We start from the raw sequence: 22,139 nt of genomic DNA on the forward strand, positions 1-22,139 counted from the left end.
TAGTAATGTTAGAAAATATCACATTTATATAAACACAGATGTTGCATCCAGGTAGCTTGTAGGTCAAACAGGTAAATTCTATGTTTATCAAAAGTTTGAGTTTGAATGCCTTAGATGGGAAACACATCTAGTTTGCCAAAATCTGACCACTCCCTTTTAGTGGTCTCTGTATCTTTCACACATATAAATGGCCTAGCCACTGAAGACTGAAGATTGTGACTTTTGCTCACAACTTACTGTTATAATGTAATTAATTTCCCAAATATAATGGGAAAGTTGATTGACTTTCATGCAGAAAGGGAGTTAATGAGAACCAGGAATTAGTTAAAATACCCAAGAGTTAGAGTACAAGTAGCCCAGCAAATGGGGTATTGTAATGGCAAATTTTAGTGACAAATCCTTGGTAGAGTATTCCTACATAGATTGATTAACTAAGTCCCATCTGAATTGAAGGAGAGAAAGCATAGGGCTCCAACGATAACTCTGGTTCTGTCTTCTGGAGTCTATTACATTTCAGCTCCACTATAAATTTTCAGCACCTCTTCCCTGCACACAATTATTAGTTCACTTAAACTGAGCAATCTGCTGTTTCTGCAACTGGCATCTTTGCTCAAGAACATTCTTTCTACAGAGCCCCATGCTGCCTCCTCCAAAGACCCCATCAGAGAAACACTTCCTTGGTCCCCTAAAATCTATAGCCTGGATCTGAAGATTTTAGATGTTACTTACTGCTTCCCACTCTGAGACCACACACACAGTACAGTGGAAAGGACATGGGCTTTTAAGACTGAGAGAACAAAGTTAGAATTATCTCTCATATACTTGTTGGATAACCTGTGAGGCAGTTTCCTTATCTATCATGGACATAATATCATCTCCCTTTTGGATTTATGGTATCCATTGGAGATAATCTGTGGAACTAGAAGAAGGCTCTACTCCCCAGTGACCCTAATTTTGCTGTTGCTGCTTTGTCATGACACTGAATGACTTGAATTTGTAAAAGTACTGAGTAAGGCAAACAAAGCTCAGCCATTGGATTCATGAAACGAGACGCAGAGGCCCTTTAACACTGAGTTGTTCCAATGCTTGCTTTATTCTAACACCGGAGTGTCAGCTCAAGGTGGAAGACTAACAGACAGCATGACAGTCTGTAGTCCTCAAAAACACAATTCAGAGAGTTGCATCAAACACATGTTATAAAGATGTTTTCTGATTGATTCTCTTGTGGTCTCCCTCCAAGCAGGGCAGCAAGTCTGGCCTGTATTACAAATGGCCTTTAAACACATTTCTGTTCTATTCCCTCTTTTTCTGTATTGGGTAACCCCCAAAATGAAGTTATCAGTAGGCAGTGGGGAATTTTAAGCTTAAGATGGGCTGGCTGCTGAGGGTGTGGCCTTTAAGTTCTTGTTCACTCATGGGTAAGGACTATTCTTCACATCTTGTCTCTGCCTTATGTGTATATCATAAATAATGATGACTGGAACATGTTAGGTATGCAATAGTTATCACCAATTATTATGTCATTCTTATATCTTAATGGGAGTGACCATTATACATTTCTCTATTCCTTATACCTAACGCAGTGTTTTGAGTGTAGCAGGGTCTTACCATGTTTGTTAACTAAATGAAAATCTTTTTTTTTTTAAAGTGAACTCTATCCCCAATGTGGGACTCAAACTTATGACCCCAAGATCAAGAGTCTCATGCTCTACTGACTGAGCCAGTCAGGCACCCTTAAGTGAAAATCTTGTGAGGAGTTGGGAATAAAATAGACGCTGGGCATATGGAGGGCAGAGGATACAACTGGGGAGAAGAAAGGGCCAGAAAGGGGAACAAGTGGATGGAAAGTCATATTTCACTGACTTACAGTTTTGATGCAGAAAGTACCTTGATATTATCCATCTGGACCCAAAGAGATTGAGGACAAATATATTTCATGTTCTGCCATGGTTGTTAGGGCCACCAGCAGTACTTCCTTTATTCAATTTATTAAACCATTGATGAGAAGTATTTATTGAATGTTTGACATTTGTCAGGACCGGGACTAGGTTCTGGATGTATAACATGAGCAAAAATATTTTATTGGGGGCTACAATTTCCTAGAAGAGTTAGATATTAATTAAATAATTACATGAATAAGTAGAAAAGTTTATTCCTTTAAGTGCTAGAAGGAATTGCATCTTACACTATAGAAATGAAAAGAAGAAGACCTGCCATCATGTAGGATCAGAAATGGCTTTCCTATAGGAAGGATAATTGAAATGAGATGTAAAGAATGAGTAGGTGTTAACACTGGAAAAGGATAGAGTAATGTAGAGAAACACATATTGAGTTGAGGAAATATCACCTGTCAAGACTTCCTGAGGGAGGACACCCCAGTTGAGAAATGGGAAGTAAGCTGGGCTGCTAAGAGGAAGAGAGTGGGTAGTAGGGATTCCTCAGGTCCCTGTAGACCTGGATTTTATTCTGAGATCAATTAAGGTATTTTAAACATGCACTGACATGATAAGATTAGTACTTAAAAAATTACTCTGGCTGTAGTGGAGGACAGACTGGAAGAGGTCAAGAGTGGATGGACTAAGATCAGCTAGGTTATTTGCTACAGTTCAGGTGAGAAGTGAAGACACCTTGGTAGAGAAACAAATGGATGAATGTAGGGGATCTCAGGATGTAAAATTGAGAGGAATTGATGGATAGAATAGGGGTTTGAGAGAGAGAAGTGTTATAGATGATTTGTGCAACTGCATAGATGGTGACACTCCACACCAAGGAAGGCAACACTGGGCAAGAACCAGGTATGGAAAAGATCATGAATAAATCTGGGATGCAGGTGGCTTTATTGAAAAGTTGTACTGTGTTGGCATTCAAAATTCACTTTTTATCACACATGGATCTTTTTTTTCTAGAGATGACTTAAGAACAAATTTTCCACTGCCCTCAAAAACCATGCGCAGTTCTATGGTGTGCAAACTTTAAACAATGTTACATCTCTCTACATGTAAAGTAAGAGTAACACCTACTGAAAAAGTGAAGAGGCCCAAGTATAAATATACACTGCATGCAATTATGGACACTGAGTATATTCTTGACCATTAAGAAAAAAATTCCAAAGAAAGAAAGGAAAAGAAAAAGAAAAGAAATAGAACCCTATTATCTCAGCATATTGGTTTTTTTTTTCATGTTTTTAAAGTTCATGCCCTTATTAGCAATCATATTTTTCTATAGTTTAATTGATATGCACATTCCATTTTGAGAAGGAATATGGAATAATAGAAAAGACTATACTTTGGCAAAATATGGACCCTGATGAAAATTCCTACACCATTCCTTTTCAAGTTGTATGATCTTTGGCAAAAACTCTCTGAACATAAGCTCCTTCATTTGGAAAATGGAGTAGGGGAGAGGGTAATCATCTTCTCCATTCATTGCTGGGGTAGGTAGTGATTAAATAAAGTTATATTTTACACTAAATATTTAGTGTCTGGCACACAGTAAGTGCTTAATAAATGTTAGACATTTGTTTTCCTTTTTCTTTGTGGCCTGCCTTTTCCACATAGCATTCTATTGTAAATGTTGAAAGACCAGAATAATGTTTATACTTATACTTTAGTTTGTTTCAAAAACACTTTATTGAGTTTGTGATGCTTAATTTTCTTTAACCACTTTCCTGATGTTGGACACTGTTTTTTCTGTTCTTGTCAATTTTACATATTACATTATTTCATATATTTTGAGCTATTTATTAGGATTAGCTATTTATTAGGATTAGCTATTATTAGCTATTTATTAGGATTAAACATTCAATATTATGGTTATGTTAAGATGATTTGTTTATTATTTGGTTGCAAGTATTGATCTTGTATTGATCTATAGAGTTACAATGAATATGTGAATGTATAAATGAATATCAGTATGAATGTATCATATCAAAACTTTGCACTAGGGGTGCCTGGGTGGCTCAGTGGGTTAAGCCTCTGCCTTCGGCTCAGGTCATGTTCCCAGGGTCCTGGGATCGAGCCCCGCATCAGGCTCTCTGCTCAGCAGGGAGCCTGCTTCCTCCTTTCTCTCTCTGCCTGCCTCTCTGCCTACTTGTGATCTATGTCTGTCAAATAAATAAATAAATAAAATCTTTAAAAAAAAAAACAACTTTGCACAAGTATAACATGACTCAGGGAGCTGTGTGTTAGTTGGGAATAGTAATATCACAGTGTGAAGAAGGGCAAGGGTTCTGGAGTCAGTTTGTGTGTGTGGAAAATTCCTCCGTTGAATGTATGACTTTGGGGAATTACTTAATTTCTGCAAGTGTCCATTTTCTTAACTCTAAAAATGGGGATAATAATAATACCTTCTTTTAGGGTTTCTGTAATAAATAAATCACATTTAATACAGTGTCTAAAAATAATAAATATAATAAATATTAGCTTTTAATTGTTACTTATTGCAATAGCTAGTGTATAGTTTAAGTTTCTATAAGAGATAGATGGTTTTAATTTGATGGAAATACCTGACTTAATGTGATAGTGATTTGTTTCCTTTTTATATATCAGTCTAGAGATAGAAAAATGCTTAGAGGAAGTTGGTGGCTTTGTTGTATGGAATCTTCTGGGAACCCAGATTTCTTCTATATTATTAATCTGCCACCCCATGACATGTTACTCTCATCTGCATGGTCAGAGCTGGCCTGTACTACACAACAGTACCATAGAAAGGGGATAGAAAAGTGAAATAAGAGTAAAAGATAATCACTTTCTTTTTTAAGAATGAGACTCAGAAGTTGGATGTAATACTTATGTCCACATTCCAGAATTTACTTTACTGTATTGAACCTAATATGCCACCAATTATCAATCATCCTATTGTATATGCTTAGGTTAATTAAATGATGATTCAATGATTTACAGTTGCTTATATTTAAATTTTTGAACTATGTAAAGAACTCTTCTAGTTCTACTTACTCATAGTTTAAAAATATCATGTATCATTTTTGTGCATTCACAAACAGCTGAAAGTGCAAGACATTGATCAAGGTATTCTCAAAACATCTTTACATTTGAATGTAGACTACTGAATCATTTTTGGTTCAGAACTGTTGATGCTTACATTGATTTGCACAATGTTGCTCTTTGTGTTGTGTCTTAACCATCATTTGTGATAGGACATTCCTAAAGAGTGTTCCCCTATTGTCTTTGGGATTATACTTCAAACCACTAATATCCATTCTTCAACTTAGACACATTCTTATTTGATGAAATGTATAAATTAATTTTTCCTCAGTAGAATGCCTCAGTTGAATAGGATGTTTCTTTTTTCTATCAAGGCCTTTGAACTTGCTTTTAAGAGTTTAACTTTTCTGGTTTTGAACAGTAGCTCAGGTTGACCTTATAGTTTTTCAGCTACTTTCAAAAGTTGATCCAGTACAGTCTAGAGTAAAGTTTAGATTTCAAATTTATTTCAGTTTTACTCTCACCTACCACCAGAATAGCTCTTGGCTCAAGAGAGACCTAACTAATTTTTCTACACTGCTTCCCTTTCTGGGCACCATCCCCCCTGCCCCACTTATGTACTATGATAGGAAGGTGGCATAAAGAAAGAGAAGCAAAAAGCCCTTTACTTAACTATCTTTTCTTGATTTTGAATGCCTTCTTGATGGTTGTGGATGGGTTCACTTGGATACCATGTTGGAGGTCTTCCTACTACACAGTTTCTGAACGTGAATGATTCCTCTGATGTAACCACTTCTTTCACTGTCCCCTTCAGCTTCTTCTTAAGGCAGTGCACTCAATAGCTCCTGAGCTTTCCTTTTCTAGTAGAAACCATCTCCAGAAAGAATAGCAAAATGGTCCAAACCCAGCTGTCTCCTGTGGTCCACTGAACCCACAGGAAATGCCATGTCAGACAGAGGAAGGACAGAGTACAAAGTATCCTGCCATGTCTCTCCAATGCTCTTCTCTCTTTACTTCACTAAATACTGAGGATAGCCATACTTGTTAACCTTATAAAGAAGAACTCAAGTGTGAAATGAGTTGTCTGATTCCTCTGAGAGTCTTTAAGATGTCCTCTTAGAATTCTTTTCATCTGGCTCTAGTTGAAAGGAGAAAAGGTGCCATCACTGTAATGATCCTCTTTGATTCCTCTCACCTTATTTCTATCATTATTATTTTAATTTTTGCTGTGGTGTGATAATGGCAGGAGTAGCCAAGAAGTTCTGACTTCTTTGGTAAGCTCTGTGGGGATCTACTTGGTGATAGGCTTTAGTTTGTGAGACAACTTAGCTTCCATTGCTCTTTTAGCATGGGAATTTTAGTGGCAATTCCATGAAAACAGGAAGATTTCCCTCCAAGAGCATGTTAAAATAGATTTGGAGTTCCTTCTGGGGTTACAGAATGTACATAGAGAAGTTATAGTGATTCTTTTTATTAAAATAACTAAATCAGTTATGGAAATACAGAAATAACTGTTCTAGTTCATACAGAACTTAATCTGCAGAAATGATTTGTTGTTATGATAGTATTATCTATATATGCTCCAAATATATAACACTTAATCATTAGCCTTTTAAGTCAGGTTTATTAACATGTAATTTACATACAGTAAAATTTTCTCTTTTTAGGTGTCTCAATGATTTTTTTAACACACACATACAGATGTATCTATATTTATTAATTCTAATCTATTGCTTATCTTTTCCATTTATTTATTTATTTATTTATTTATTTATTTTAAAAGATCTTATTTATTTGTTTGACAGGAAGAGACAGCAAGAGAGGAACACAAGCAGGGGGAGCTGGAGAGGGAGAAGCAGGCTCCCTGCTGAGCAAGGATTTCCCCATGTAGGCTCCATCTTAGGACACTGGGATCATGACCTGAATGGAAGGCAGATGCTGAACTACTGAACCACCCAGGTGCCCCACTTTTCCTTTTATAAGAACATTTTTCAAAATGCAGAATTTTAAATTTTAAATTAATTTTAATGAAATAAACTTTATTCCTTTTTTTAATGCTTCATACATTTTGTGTCTTAAGAAATGTTTCCTTAATCTAATGACTTGATTTCTCTTTACTTTTACCTAGAGATTTTAAAAAAATTGTTTTAGGTTTTACTAGTAAGGCTATTACCCATACATACACCACAAACCTAGATAGCTATGCCCTGCTCTCCATAATTTGTGACTTATTGGATAATGTCCATATTGTTTCATTAAGAAAGGATTAACAGGGGTGCCTGGGTGGCTCAGTGGGTTAAAGCTTCTGCCTTCAGCTCAGGTCATGATCCCCCCAGGGTCCTGGGATCGAGCCCCGCATTGGGCTCTGTGCTCAGCAGGGAGCCTGCCTCCCCCTCTCTCTCTGCCTGTCTCTCTGCCTACTTGTGATCTCTCTCTGTCAAATAAATAAATAAAATCTTAAAAAAAAAAGGAATAACAAAGAGAGAAATAATTGACTTAGGACATAGAGTTTAAATAGAAGTATAGCATTAGAACCAGAAAGTCCGTAAAATATTCCTGCAAAAAGAGAATGCAAATACAGGAAGTTGAAATTTTGTGGGTACATGAGAAGCACCAAGCTTAAGGTTTCCTTCTTCAGATATATATTATTTATTATTATATTATAAAAGTTGTCTTTCTATATTCATAAAAACAAAACAACAATGAGCTCTGCATTAGTACTTTCATCAGTAGTTTGGCAAAGGAAAAAAACTAGTGAGATTTTTAATTTTTGGATACTCTGTTACTTTTTAACAAAAAATGAAGTTCAGCTATGAATTTTAGATTTTATTTTTTAAAGATTTTATTTATTTATTTGACACAGAGAGAGATCACAAGTAGGCAGAGAGACAGGCAGAGAGAGAGGGGGAGGCAGGCTCCCTGCTGAGCACAGAGCCCAATGCGGGACTCGATCCCAGGACCCTGAGATCATGACCTGAGCTGAAGGCAGAGGCTTAACCCACTGAGCCACCCAGGCGCCCCTGAATTTTAGATTTTTAACTTTATTTCTTTAAGCACCAAATACAGAAAATGAGGATTTAATTGCAGCATGAGAGATTTAAGTTAAACACAAAAGAGGCTGTGAGGAAAGAGGATTTATCTATTATGAATTACTTACTTTATACCAACATTGTGCTAAATGCTTTTTATATCTTACTTTATATATCAGTGAAAGTTGCCATTAAAAATAATGACAAAAATGCTAACTAGTTTATTGTCTTATTTAGAAATAATTTGTTGAGCATTGTTTGTGTACAAAACATATACCAGAAGGAAAAGAGGAAGTAAACAGATTCATAAATGTACATTTTTTTCGGTTATAGGAAAAATTAATTAATCACCCCAGATCATCTCCTTTGAGAGAGAATAAGTAGACGATTAGATTATGCCCCAAGTTACTTCTAACTCTATAAATCTATGTAAGTCTTATTCTACTGCAAATAGAGGAATCAATAAATAATTACAATAAAGTCTTTTTAAATGTGTGATTTTCAAGCACACCCTTATAAAAGGAATACTTTGCAATACTTTGTCCTCAGAAAATGACCTTAGCTAGGCCTTTCGTCTAGCACTCACAAAACATTTGCTGACTTATTTTTTCATGTCTAAAATATTGTTAGATAGCACTGTAGGTTTTAACAAGATGCAATTCCTGTTCTCAAGGAGTCCAGTGTCTAAAGAAAAAGCAGCAGACATGATTTATAATACAATTTGATAATTCTTAAATTAGAGCCTTACAAACAGGAAGAAAAAGACACTAACAGCACTTGAGTCAGGAAAGCTCTTTCTACAAAGAGGAGGAGAATAAGCTGAATTGAGGAATTTGCCAGATGAGTTATCAGGTAAATCTATGGGAACACAGCCCAGACAGAGAAAACAACACATGAAAATACAAGAAAATGCTGGTTTGTTCCAGGAACTCTAAGTCAGTCAGCATGGCTAGAGACCTAGGTTGAATGTGAAGGATTAGCTGGAAGAGGACGGATGGTAGACAGGTAATGAAGGACTTGGCTTTTATCTTTAAGATAAGATCTTCTAAACTTCAATGTGCACATGATTCACTTTTGGAGATCTTATTAAAATCCAAATTTTGGGGGGCATCTGGGTGGCTCAGTCAGTTAAGCATCTACCTTTGGCTCAGGTCATGAACCCAGCATCCTGGGATCAAGCCCGGAGTCAGGTTTCCTGCTCAGTGAGGAGTCTGCTTCTCTCTCTCCCTCTGCCCCTTCCCCCTGCTTATACTGTCTCTCTCCCTTTCTTCCAAATAAATAAATAAAATCTTAAAAAAAAAAAAAAGTAAAATGCAGATTCTGATTCAGTGGTTCTGGGGTGAGGCATGAAATTTAGTCTTTCTGAATAAGCTCCCAGTCATGCTGCAGCCCCCAAATCTCAATTTAAATACCAAGAAGATGGGTCCATGGTAAAGATTCTGAAATAAGGTAGAGGCACAATTTGATTCATACTTTAGAAAGACAGCTCTGGACATAGGGTAAAATGCAAACAGACTGGAGGGCTGTCATTAACATGCTTTATTCCAGCAGAAACTTATTAATTTCTATCTGTACAAACAAATCTAGGAGCAATATAGAGGATAGCTGAAAATTAGTTTCACCAAAGACAGGCTATTTCAAAAGGATTTTCTGATCACTGATATCTCATGATTTACACAATTAGAAGATTATTTCTAATACTTTTACCATCTTAAATGATGTAATTTAACATAGAGAAAGAAAATTAGTCTTTTTCTTACCCAAGTATGTCTTTCTTCCTCTCACTTTTCTTTTTTAATTATTGGCCAAACAACATTGAAATAGTAGTATGATGAATATTTATTTAAAAAAGTGAACCAGTTCCTGGTCAAAAAAAACACACATCAGAAGGGGAGGAAGTTATTTCTATAAGAAGACATATAAATTAGAAATAAGATATATAAAATTATGTCTTTTAAACCTATGAAAGATCTATAAACTTTTATATCTATAAAATTATATCTATATATTTATATAAAATTATATAAAATATAAAATTAGAAATACTATAATAACATCAACCCCATAAGATGATGACATTTTAGAAATGAGCATTCCCAAGAATAGCTGATCAACTCTGAAACATGTAGTGATTATAAGTCATAAGCATATTATGTAGAAAATGGTCAAACATAAACTCCTTTGTAAAATGTATTCTACATTTAGGAGTCCTGTAGTTTTGGTTGCCCACTCATATGTGGTTATATCAGTAGAACTCATTCCTTGGGAAAGGAAAGAAACTTAAGACACCATGTAGGTTAGTGATTCTGAACAGTTGGTTGAATGTTAGAGTCACGTGGGGACCTTTTAAAAAGTACCAGTGCGGGGCTCCTGGGTGGCTCAGTGGGTTAAAGCCCCTGCCTTCGGCTCAGGTCCTGGGATCGAGTCCCGCATCGGGATCTCTGCTTCAGCGGAGAGCCTGCTTCCCCCTCTCTGTCTGTGCCTGCCTCTCTGCCTACTTGTGCTCTCTGTCTGTCAAATAAATAAATTAAAAAAAAAAAAAAAAGTACCAGGGCCCAAATCTCTATCCTCAGAGGTTAACAGGTTAATTGGTATGGGTTGGAGTTACAGCATTAATATTTTTAAATGTTTTTTTAGTGAAATATAATGTATACATCCAGAAGACTGCACATAAGTATGCAGTTTGATACATTCTCATGAACTGAAAACACCCATAACTTGACACCCAGATCAGAAATAGAATGTTACATGTCCTCACTACAGCAAATAGGACTGGGAACCACTGATCTGACTGGTGACCACAAGAATCTGTGGGATTCCAAAGAAAGAAGACATCTTCTTGGGATGGACAATGAAGGGGTAGTTTTTACTCATTTCATGGAAGGTATGACATCTAAGATTGGACTTGAAAGATGGCAGAATTTGGAAATGTGGACTTTGGGGAAGTTCATAAATAGTTACAGTATGTGAGTGAAGGATGATTGGCAAGAAATAAATGTGATATTTGGGGAATAAGTAATAGTTGCATAGGAGAACGTGTGAGAAGAAAAATAGTGTGGAAAGTTGAATATTTGTAAATAAGGTCTACGTTAATGTGCCAAAGAACATCACACATGATAATTTCATTTAATTGCATCCTAGCACATTTGTGATTTTAGGGATTTATATTTGTGAGTCTGTATTTAACAATACAAGAAAAAACCATAATTAACAAAAAATATGACCTTACACATTTGCTTGACTATATTTTACATGGTTTTAATGTTTTCATTCATTTACTGATTCTGAATAATTTTCATCAAGGAATTTTTAAAAAAAGCAATATAATTTTAGCTTTCTTTCTTTTAAAAAGATTCATCAATCCTTGCACCGTATGCAGTATTTTTACATCTACCAGTAGCATCAGAAGGAAGTGAAAATCATTGTAAGCGAAGATAATCTTTTATTTCAGGTGTATATGTACTCTAAATATAAAATTCATCATAATATAAATAATTAGTCCTGTCATTTAAAAATGATAATTATCTCATTTACATGTCTATGACTTTTAAAATGCATCATACTACTTCAATAAATTACATTCTGGATCATATCAGTATCTCTTCAAGAAAATGAAGTTAAATCTTTGTTGTAACCAGCAGCTTAATTTTCATTAGGCCAGCTATTTGATAATTAGTCATGCACCATAAATCAAATCCCCAAGTCTTCTTCTGGTTTCTTAATTGAAAATTATTGTTTCTTGGCTCTCTGGTTGAAAGTGCAGCAAGTGTGAGCTTGATCGATGTGGAATTGGGCACAAACAGTTTGAAACAGTCAGAACTTGATAGATCATTGCCCCGAAGGGGCTTGTAATGGTAGGTAGGCAGAGATCCCCAAATTAAAGATTTACTTTTAAAATTGTAAGTGCAAAGATAGCTCTGGTATTTGAAATCCATTTTGACATTTTGGCCACCTTTCAACTTTCTTTTTTCCTTTTCTTCCTTTCTTTTGTTTATTTATTTATTTATTTATTTTAAAGATTTTATTTATTTATTTATTTGACAGACAGAGATCACAAGTAGGCAGAGAGGCAGGCAGAGAGAGATGAGGAAGCAGGCTCCCTGCAGAGCAGAGAGCCCGATGCGGGGCTCAATCCCAGGACCCCGGGATCATGACCTGAGCCGAAGGCAGGGGCTTTAACCCACTGAGCCACCCAGGCGCCCCTCTTCCTTTCTTTTAAAAAAAAAGTCAGAAACTACCCATTTGCGCCAGTGACAATGGAGAGAATGTACCATGATTGGAAAATCCAACTTTTTTGTTTGGGATGAAAACATGAAAATATTCCTCATTAATGTCATGAACAAATATTGAATTTGTTGGTATTTTAAAGTAATTTGAAAACATTGACTAAAAACACTCTACTCATCTGACAGCTAATCTGAGAGAACAGATGGCTACCCAAGTATTGCCCCCAGTCACAAAATCATTTCAAAAATGATACTGTTGAGGCTAAATAAAAGACTTTGCGAGTAATAAGGAAAATATTGCTTCATTGAATCTCTACAGCTTGTTGCCATTTTTCTTCTGACAATCTAGGAGGATTTGCAGGGAACTTTGGTCATGTTTGCAGTTCTTTAGTTAAGAACAGCCACGGGGTTTTTCAGCATTCATTTCTTGTTTCCTAGTGGCCTGGCAGCCAGGACCTGATGAGGCCCACAGCAGGGAGCACTGTGAAATGCACCATAAATTTCAATGTGTGAAGTCAAAAAAGCTAAAAATAATAATAATAATAAAAAAAAAATCTGGGCACAAGAATCAGAGTTGAAATTTGAAAATTACCTAGGCAAATGCACCCTGAAATAAATATAGCATTTTACCAGCTCCATGTATAAAGTGAAGTGGGTGGTTTAAAGTTGGTGCTTTGCCCAATAGGACATAAAGAGTAATGTTGATATTATTTAATCCGGAATAATCGCACTGTTGTTACATGTTTTAGTTACATAAAACCTTCTAGAAGGAACACTAAAATAATTTTGGTTGGTTTTATGAAAGGAATTCAAATAATGCTTTTTGTTAAATTATGGTTTGGACTAAAATAAGAATCACCTCAAAAACCTTTGGAGATATGATACCTTAGCCGTGACTTACATCTTAGAATTTAAGGAATCTTACTACCTGTCAAAGAAAATCCAAAATATTTACATACATATAATTTATTGTCTTTAAGACTTCGAATAAGTTATTAAAGCTATCTTATCTATAAAATAATGAAGTTCTCTAGTATCCTTTCCTATTCTACCATTCTCTCATTTTGTGGAAAATTGGCATGTGAGACTAAATTCCTCATTCTTGATGTATTGGGTTTTGGTCTGGGGGAATAATTAAAATCCATAACCAATTGTGTATGTCTGTATTTTTATATATATATATATATATATATATATATATATGTTAAGGTATGCATAGACAGGTTCACAAATGAGCTGTATGAAGTCCTGATTTGCTTGATTAACACAGTATTCTAAAAATCTTTTGTTGTTTTTGTTGTTGTTATTGTTGTACATGCAAATCTCCTGCATTCATGAAGCTTATACTTAAGTGGAGGAAAAGGGAGGCCAACAAATGGAATTAAAGTACTGAAGCCAAAACATAGAAACATGTAGGCTTATCTAGGTAGCATGGATCCCCCATTGTTACCCACACTACATCTTGTATCTTGCTAGTCTTCCTGCAGTAAGTATTGACCATGAAGTCTAATACCTAAAAACAATCAGGACCAACCTCTTGTTGATGCAGCTTTGTTTAGGCTGTGGGTAGGAAAACACTCTTAAAACTGAAGTATGAGGAATGGATGAGTCACACAGTCTCAGAATCCCAGAGGTTATAAATTGTTTCAATTAAAAAAAATCTTGATAATTTGCCAATGTTTCTAAATTCAGAAATGTCACATAAGAATCTGATTTTTGACTCCTAAAAAAACAGAAAATAAAGAAATACATCTTTCTGCAAAAATATAGTCACTTAGAACTGAATAGCATTTTCTCCCGTATATTACAGTCTCTTCAACTCTAGTTTTCCTGTCCATTTAGAGGCTGGGTGTCAGTTATCATTTGTCAGCGTTACACACTTCATTCTATATTTTTTTCCCACTCATTTATATTATATATTGTGGGTCCATATACAGGCCAAGTGAAATGAAACCTCCAGCAGACCTGCTGATAATACAAGTATATTATGTAAAAATGTAAGTTAAATACATTATTTTTTCCCCTCTCTGGTAACAAAGTAAATCCCTGAATGCTGACATGTTTCTCTTCCACCCCCAGCCCAGCCACTCAAAACAAAACAAACAAAAGCCTGAGCTTGAGATTTCTAGGATTTTCTGTCTGGTTCTTCACTCCACGAGTGCTGCCAAGCCTATTTACATTTGAACAAAACTTTGAGGATCCAGGAAGTCAATGTGAGCTGTGTCTACTGAATTATATCCTTTATCTGATGATTATCTTTTGCACTCCTTGTTTGCTGGATCAGTAATAAACTGAAATTGGAAAAACTTCAATGGACTTTGCATAATGTTTCATGTCAATCTTTGAACCTAGATTAGCCATTGTAGACTAATCCAATTTACCTAGTTAGCTAGTGTTCTAGATATGATCTGGACTATTGATGTTGTTGCCTTAGAGAAGCTGATAATTTCCTCCAGATATCCATGCTTCTTTCTAAAAGAACTTCCCAACTCTGGCAGTCTGAGGAGAGGCAGTTCTAATGTACAAATTATCATTCTGTCTTGGGCACTGACCACAAAAACTCACTTGACAAGGCCAATCAGATTAATTCTACCAGGAAATGGAATTCAGTCATGGAAACTGAGCCATTTGGTTGTGAGGTATTAATCTAAATGGTCCCATATATCCAAAGCTGATAGTGCCATTTTGGGAACGTCTTGATGAGAAAACAGAGATAGTCACAGAGAGAGAAAGAAATAACAATACAACCCAGTGAAACGAAGACATCTTTTCCACAGCTGTGTTCTTGGAGATTTCCAGCTATCAATTTTCATTTGACCCGCAACCAAATGTTCCTTGACTAGATAGATATGCTGAGATTTTCCTAGATATATTTCTATGAATGTAATTACTATCAGAAGGCACGTTTTTCTAATTCTCTTCTCATATATTTCTAAATTGTTCTTTGGAAATGTTGAACTGATTTATGCACTTACAAGAGGGTGTAGGACAGCAACTATTTTCCTTTACTGAAAACCTACTTCTGGGCAAATGGACATGGAGTTGTTACAACTACTAGTTACAGCACTCTACACTGAATTTTCCCAGTGATAAAGACTTCAAGATCTTCACGGGTGGTAAAGATTTCTTTAGTTTAAAATTTTCTGGAGATGAAAATTAAATGAATGCTCCTGTAAATTCTGGACTTTCTTGAATACTTAATAAGAAGTGATATATGTACATTCAATTAAACATGACAAACTACAAACATATAGTAAATACTAGTCTCTCCTAACTGCAATGACAGGCATATAAAAATTATAAACTCATAAGGCAAGGAGTGAGGAGGAAGAAATAATAGTGAAGATGTCAACAGATATTTAGAAGGTGGAAAGCAGGTTGACAGGTAATAATGGACACAGCACAAAACAGAATAAAAACCCAAATGCCTATGGAGGGAGATAATGAGAAGTATTCAGAGACTCAGAATTCAGAGGCTCCAGATACACAAAGAAGGGACTGACACTTGGGATGCATTGATGTTGGGATTTTTCACAACAATTAAAAAAAAAAAAAAAAAAAGGCAGTTTCACTAATCCTTAACTCTTCCTACTCAGACAGAACTCCCAGTCAACTTCTTGGTTACTCACTGTTAATTGAGTGAAGTGCTAAGAATCTCCAGACATTTGAGGAGAGACTTAATTAAAATACAGGGGTCAAACAAATAAGTAGTGAACTATGAAGAAATAGAGACAATTCAGAAAACCAAAAAAACCAGAAGTGGATTGATAACATCAGCAAGACAAAGAAGCTATTACTTCCATGAAACAAGAACAGGATGTTATTTTAAAAAAAAAAAAAAGGATCATGGAATAAAAAAGAGAACTTTGGCTTGAAGCTCTGGGTGTGGTGCATAAACAATGAATTTTGTTTAAATTAAATTAAATTTAAAATTAAATTAAATTAAATTAAAAAAACCAAAAAACAAAAACAAAATTAAGAATACAATAAAAGCATTGAAAGATAAAATGGAGTAAATCTTTGGGAAAATAGTATAAAAAGACAAAGAATGGATATTGGGAAGTGGAATAAAATTAGAAGGTTTTCAAGGATATCCAACATCAAGATGTTGGAAGAGTTCTAAAAAGAAAAAACAGAGAAAAAAATGAAACAAGTTGGGATCAAGAGGGAGACAAACCGTTAGAGACTCTTAATCTCACAAAACAAACAGGGTTGCTGGGGGTAGGGGTGTGCAGAGCAGGTGGTTGGGTTATGGACATTGGAGACGGTATGTGGCTTGGTGAGTGCTGGGAAGTGTCTAAGCCTGATGATTCACAGACCTGTACCCCTGAGGCTAATAATACATTATATGTTAATAAAAATAATTAATTTTAAAAAATGGCAAAAAAAGAAAAAAACAGAGAAAATAGAGATATAATACAAGAAAATCCCCAGAACTGAAGGACATTAGTCAACTGATAAGAAAGTCTACCAAGGGGGGAGGAGTCAAGATGGCGGAGAAGTAGCAGGCTGAGACGACATCAGGTAGCAGGAGATCAGCTAGATAGCTTATCTAACCATTGTGAACACCTATAAATCCAACGGGAAATCGAAGAGAAGAAGAGCAACAATCCCAGAAACAGAAAATTGATCACTTTCTGAAAGGTAGGACCTGCGGAGAAGTGAATCCAAAGCGACGGGAAGATAGACCCCGGGGGGAGGGGCCGGCACCCGGCAAGCGGCGGAGCGACGGAGCACAAAATCGGGACTTTTAAAAGTCGGCTCCACTGGGAGACATCGCTCCAGAGGCTAAACTGGGGGGAAACCCAGGCGGGGTCAGCATAACCCCAGGACCCGCAGGGTCACAGAAGGACTGGGGGTGTCTGAGTGCCACAGAGCTCGCAGGTATTGGAGCGGGGAAGCCGGCTATAGAGACAAAGCCGAGGAGTGAGCTCTAAGCCCAGGGTTACCTTGTGCCTGTCGCAGGCTGGGTGGGCTCGGAGCGCGGCCGGAGGCCACAGAGACAAAAGCGACCCGGCGCTTTTCTCCAGCTCCAACAATTGACTGCTTTCCTTGAGGCGCGACCGCAAGCCAGGGAGGCGGGACTGTTGGGCGCTTTGCTCTGAGAGCGCACTGAGGAGCGGAACCCCAAGCTCTCGGCTCCTCCGGGCCGAGAGATTGGGAGGCCGCCATCTTCATTCCCGTCCTCCGGAACTCTACGGAAAGCGCTCAGGGAACAAAAGCTCCCGAAAGCAAACCCGAGCGGATTCCTTAGCCCGGCCCCTGGCAAGGGCGGTGCAATTCCGCCTGCGGCAAGGACACTTGAAAATCACTACAACAGGCCCCTCCCCCAGAAGATCAACAAGAAACCGATCCAAAACCAACTTCAGTCACCAAGAACAGCGGAATTCCACAGCAGGAGAAAGCAAATCCTACCTGGACAAAATGACAAGGCGGAAAAACTCACCTCAAAAAAAAGAACAAGAGGCCGTACCGAAGGCTGGAGACCTAATCAATACAGACATAGTTAGCATGACAGATCTAGAGTTCAGAATGACAATTCTCAAGGTTCTAGCCGGGCTCGAAAAAGGCATAGAAGATATTAGAGAAACCCTCTCCGGAGAGATAAAAGCCCTTTCTGGAGAAATAAAAGAACTAAAATCTAACCAAGTTGAAATCAAAAAAGCTATTCATGAGGTGCAATCAAAAATGGAAGCTCTCACTGCCAGGATAAATGAGGCAGAAGAAAGAATTAGTGACATAGAAGACCAAATGACAGAGAATAAAGAAGCTGAGCAAAAGAGAGACAAACAACTACTGGAACACGAGGAGAGGATTCGAGAGATAAGCGACACCATAAGACGACACAACATTAGAATAATTGGGACTCCAGAAGAAGAAGAAAGAGAGAGGGGAGCAGAAGGTATATTGGAGACAATTATTGGAGAGAATTTCCCTAATATGGCAAAGGGAACAAACATCAAAATCCAGGAGATGCTAAGAACGCCCCTCAAAATCAATAAAAATAGGTCCACACCTCGTCACCTGATAGTAAAATTTACAAGTCTTAGCGACAAAGAGAAAATCCTGAAAGCAGCCCGGGAAAAGAAGTCTGTAACATACAAGGGTAAAAACATTAGATTGGCAGCGGACCTATCCACAGAGACCTGGCAGGCCAGAAAGAACTGGCATGATATATTCAGAGCACTAAACGAGAAAAACATGCAGCCAAGAATACTATATCCAGCTAGGCTATCATTGAAAATAGAAGGAGAGATAAAGAGCTTCCAGGACAAACAAAAGCTGAAAGAATTTGCAAACACCAAACCAGCTCTACAGGAAATATTGAAAGGGGTCCTCTAAGCAAAGAGAGACCCTAAAAGTAGTAGATCAGAAAGAAGCAGAAACAATATACAGTAACAATCACCTTACAGGCAATACAATGGCACTAAATTCATATCTCTCAATAGTTACCCTGAATGTTAATGGGCTAAATGCCCCAATCAAAAGACACAGGGTATCAGAATGGATAAAAAAACAAAACCCATCAATATGCTGCCTACAAGAAACTCATTTTAGATCCGAAGACACCTCCAGATTTAAAGTGAGGGGGTGGAAAACAATGTACCATGCTAATGGACATCAGAAGAAAGCTGGGGTGGCAATCCTTATATCAGATCAATTAGATTTTAAGCCAAAGACTATAATAAGAGATGAGGAAGGACACTATATCATACTCAAAGGGTCTGTCCAACAAGAAGACCTAACAATCTTAAATATCTATGCCCCTAACATGGGAGCAGCCAACTATATAAACCAATTAATAACAAAATCAAAGAAATACATCAACAGTAATACAATAATAGCAGGGGACTTTAACACTCCCCTCACTAAAATGGACAGATCATCTAAGCAAAAGATCAATAAGGAAATAAAGGCCTTAAATGACACACTGGACCAGATGGACATCACAGATATATTCAGAACATTCCATCCCAAAGCAACTGAATATACATTCTTCTCTAGTACACATGGAACACTCTCCAGAATAGACCACGTTCTGGGTCATAAATCAGGTCTCAATTGGTACCAAAAGATTGACATCATTCCCTGCATATTTTCAGGCCACAATGCTCTGAAGCTAGAACTCAATCACAAGAGGAAATTTGGAAAGAACGCAAATACATGGAGACTAAACAGCATCCTTCTAAAAAATGAATGGGTCAACCAGGAAATTAAAGAAGAATTGAAAAAATTCATGGAAACAAATGATAATGAAAACACAACAGTTCAAAATCTGTGGGATACAACAAAGGCAGTCCTGAGAGGAAAATATATAGCAGTGCAAGCCTTTCTCAAGAAACAAGAAAGGTCTCAAATACACAACCTAACCCTACACCTAAAGGAGCTGGAGAGAGAACAACAAAGAAAGCCTAAACCCAGCAGGAGAAGAGAAATCATAAAGATCAGAGCAGAAATCAATGAAATAGAAACTAAAAAAACAATAGAACAAATCAACAAAACTAGGAGCTGGTTCTTTGAAAGAATTAATAAGATTGATAAGCCCCTGGCCAGACTTATCAAAAAGAAAAGAGAAAGGACGCAAATAAATAAAATCATGAATGAAAGAGGAGAGATCACAACCAACACCAAAGAAATACAAACAATTATAAGGACATACTACGAGCAACTCTATGGCAACAAATTTGACAACCTGGAAGAAATGGATACATTTCTAGAGATGTATAAACTACCACAACTGAACCAGGAAGAAATAGATAACCTGAACAGACCCATAACCAGTAAGGAGATTGAAACAGTCATCAAAAATCTCCAAACAAACAAAAGTCCAGGACCAGACGGCTTCCCAGGGGAATTCTACCAAACATTTAAAGAAGAATTAATTCCTATTCTCCTGAAACTGTTCCAAAAAATAGAAATGGAAGGAAAACTTCCAAACTCATTCTATGAGGCCAGCATCACCTTGATCCCAAAACCAGACAAGGATCCCACCAAAAAAGAGAATTACAGACCAATATCCTTGATGAACACAGATGCGAAAATTCTCACCAAAATACTGGCCAATAGGATCCAACAGTACATTAAAAGGATTATTCACCACGACCAAGTGGGATTTATTCCAGGGCTGCAAGGTTGGTTCAACATCCGCAAATCCATCAATGTGATACAATACATTAATAAAAGAAAGAGTAAGAACCATATGATACTCTCAATAGATGCTGAAAAAGCGTTTGACAAAGTGCAGCATCCCTTCCTGATTAAAACTCTTCAAAGTGTAGGGATAGAAGGCACATACCTCAATATTATGAAAGCCATCTATGAAAAACCCACCGCAAATATCATTCTCAATGGAGAAAAACTGAAAGCTTTTCTGCTAAGGTCAGGAACACGGCAGGGATGTCCGTTATCACCACTGCTGTTCAATATAGTACTAGAAGTCCTAGCCTCAGCAATCAGACAACAAAAAGAAATTAAAGGCATCCAAATTGGCAAAGAAGAAGTCAAACTATCACTCTTTGCAGATGATATGATACTATATGTGGAAAACCCAAAAGGTTCCACTCCAAAACTGCTAGAACTTATACAGGAATTCAGTAAAGTGTCAGGATATAAAGTCAATGCACAGAAATCAGTCGCATTTCTTTACACTAACAACAAGACAGAAGAAAGAGAAATTGAGGAGTCAGTCCCATTTACAATCGTACCCAAAACCATAAGATACCTAGGAATAAATCTAACCAAAGAGGCAAAGAATCTATACTCAGAAAACTATAAAGTACTCATGAAAGAAATTGAGGAAGACACAAAGAAATGGAAAAATATTCCATGCTCATGGATTGGAAGAACAAATATTGTGAAAATGTCTATTCTACCTAAAGCAATCTACACATTTAATGCAATCCCTATCAAAATCCCATCCATTTTTTTTAAAGAAATAGAACAAATAATCCTAAAATTTATATGGAACCAGAAAAGACCTCGAATAGCCAAAGGAATATTGAAAAAGAAAGCCAAAGTCGGTGGCATCACAATTCCAGACTTCAAGCTCTATTACAAAGCTGTCATCATCAAGACAGTATGGTACTGGCACAAAAACAGACATATAGATCAATGGAACAGAATAGAGAGCCCAGAAATAGACCCTCAACTCTATGGTCAACTAATCTTCGACAAAGCAGGAAAGAATATCCAATGGAAAAAAGACAGCCTCTTCAACAAATGGTGCTGGGAAAATTGGACAGCCACATGCAGAAAAATGAAATTGGACTATTTCCTTACACCACACACGAAAATAGACTCAAAGTGGATGAAGGACCTCAATGTGCGAAAGGAATCTATCAAAATCCTTGAGGACAATGCAGGCAGCAACCTCTTTGACCTCAACCGCAGCAACTTCTTCCTAGGAACATCGCCAAAGGCAACAGAAGCAAGGGCAAAAATGAACTATTGGGATTTCATCAAGATTAAAAGCTTTTGCACAGCAAAGGAAACAGTAAACAAAACCAAAAGACAACTGACAGAATGGGAGAAGATATTTGCAAACGACATATCAGATAAAGGGCTAGTATCCAAAATCTATAAAGAGCTTATCAAACTCAATACCCAAAGAACAAATAATCCAGTCAAGAAATGGGCAGAGGACATGAACAGACATTTCTGCAAGGAAGACATCCAGATGGCCAACAGACACATGAAAAAATGCTCCACATCACTCGGCATCAGGGAAATACAAATCAAAACCACAATGAGATACCACCTCACACCAGTCAGAATGGCTAAAATTAACAAGTCAAGAAATGACAGATGCTGGCGAGGATGCGGAGAGAGGGGAACCCTCCTACACTGTTGGTGGGAATGCAAGCTGGTGCAACCACTCTGGAAAACAGTGTGGAGGTTCCTCAAAAAACTGAAAATAGAGCTACCCTACGACCCAGCAATTG

The sequence above is a fragment of the Martes martes genome (genome assembly GCF_963455335.1).
Source record: "Martes martes genome assembly, chromosome: 1".
Lineage (NCBI taxonomy): Eukaryota > Metazoa > Chordata > Mammalia > Carnivora > Mustelidae > Martes > Martes martes.